Source organism: Portunus trituberculatus, chromosome 32 (genome assembly GCF_017591435.1).
Source record: "Portunus trituberculatus isolate SZX2019 chromosome 32, ASM1759143v1, whole genome shotgun sequence".
In the NCBI taxonomy this organism is placed as follows: domain Eukaryota; kingdom Metazoa; phylum Arthropoda; class Malacostraca; order Decapoda; family Portunidae; genus Portunus; species Portunus trituberculatus.
The window spans coordinates 9,051,427-9,053,639 of record NC_059286.1 but is presented as its reverse complement, the minus strand read 5'-3'; positions in this window follow the sequence as shown (position 1 = coordinate 9,053,639).

Here is a 2,213-nt window from a genome sequence, read left to right as displayed (position 1 = left end):
ACATGGGTGTATGTCCAGTGAGGGATAGAGGAAGTAGTGATCTCTCCCATTTTCGAGGTTGCGACCCCCGTTAGCCATCTCCTCTGCCAAATTGCTGCAACTGCCTCACGAATTAGAGGAAAGACATCTCGAAACGGAACAGGGGCAGGAGATGGAGCGCGACTTGCTGCCTCTTTAGCGAGGTGATCTGCGTGTTCATTCTCTGGAACACCAACGTGACCAGGGACCCAACAGAACCCAACACGATATCCTCGTTGTGTAAGAAGGTATAGCCACTCCAGGGCTGATAAAACCAAAGGGTTAAAGGATATAGTGCAAGATAGAGAAGTAAGAGCACTGCGACAGTCACTAAAAATTGTAAAAGACGAAACCGGTAGAGTAAAAATAATTTGTAAAGCTAGGACTATGGCAGACAGCTCCGCAGTAAAGACGATGCCACTGAAGGAAGGCTGCCAGACCGATAAAAAGAGGAAAACCACACTAAATCCAACGCCTGCGTCGGATTTGGAACCATCAGTAAAAACAGGGATATCATCAGAATGCATAAAAAGTGTTCTAAAACCGTGTGTGGGACAGAGCTGGCAGAAAATCCTTCTTGCCATCCATGGCAGGGCATAATGAGATAACAGGAAGCTGCCAATAACCAACTCGTGGGAGACGGAAAGAGTACACAGGAGTGGGGTCGATAGATAACTCTGCCATGAGATTTGCAACACGTAGGCCAAAAGGTTTAGGAGACTCGGTCGAGTGACATACGCCTGCGAGCGCGAGTCCCGCAACATTGACACACAGGGACAAAATCAGGAAGACGGTGGGTGCGAAACCAACACCGGAGCATCGAAGACTGGCGCCGGAGGTCGAGCGGCCAGAAACCAGCATCCACTAGAAGGCTAGGTATTGGAGATGTCCGAAATGCACCCGTAGCCAAGCGGACCCCAGCATGATGCACGGGGTCAAGCGTGCGTAGTCGTGCATCCGTTGCGGATGAGTAGATCTCACAGCCGTATTCCAGCTTCGGAAGTATGAGTGTACGGTGAAGCAGCAGCAACGTGTCCCTGTCCGCACCCCAAGAGGTGTGACTTAAAACCCGAAGAAGGGATAGTGCCTGCCGACAAGACGCCTTAAGAGAACGGAAATGGGGAACCCAGGTGAGACGGTTGTCAAATAAAAGGCCAAGATATCGAGTCGCCTCCACGCATGAGAGGCGTCTATTGGCGAGGTATAAATCCGGGTCTGGATGGACACCACGGTTGCGACAAAATGCATGGCTACGGTCTTCGAGGTGGAGAATCGAAAACCGTTCATGTTGGCCCAACTGGACACCCTATTGATCGCCAGTTGGAGCTTGCGCTCAATCAGTGACATCCTAGCAGCAGCAAAAGAGATGCACAAGTCGTCCACATATAAAGAACTGTGAATGCCATCCGGTAGAGTATCTATAACACCATTTATTGCAACTGCGAATAGCGTAACACTAAGAATACTTCCTGTGGGACACCGTCATTTAAAGCAGTAGCATCGGAGAGAACACTCCCAACTCGAACCCGTAAAAACGTCTGGATAAAAACTGCTGGATAAAAATAGGAAGGTGGCCACGAAGGCCAAAATTAAACAAAGACTGTAAAATGCCATGACACCAAGCCGTGTCGTAGGCCTTCTCCAGGTCAAAAAGACTGTTACTTGATGGTGGTGATTAGCGAAGGCCTCACAAATGGAAGACTCTAGGGATAAAAGAGCATCAGTAGTAGACCTCATCTTTCGGAAGCCGTACTGTACCGATGACAAGTACTTCCCCTCTCCAAATACCACATGAGTCTTACATTTACCATCTTTTCTAACACTTTACAAATACAGGACGTCAAAGATATAGGACGGTAGTTCGTAGCCTGGAGATTATCTTTCCCAGGCTTCGGAAATGGGAGAACCACTGCCACAGCCCAAGAAGATGGAAAGTCACCGGTATGCCAAATCATATTATAAAGATTTAAAAAAAGTTAAAAGCAGTGTCAGACATGTGGCGCAAGAAGGCATAAGGTATATCATCTGGCCCAGGAGAAGAGTCGTGACACTGGGACAAAGCAGTCCGCAACTCGGAAGCAGAGAAAGGGACATTATAAGACTCCTCCAGCGGAAGAAAAGTTTATGCCGAGAGATTCCATTCTCTGGCGGTGACGTGCGCCCGGAGCTGCAGGATGCCTCTGGGAAACACTGGC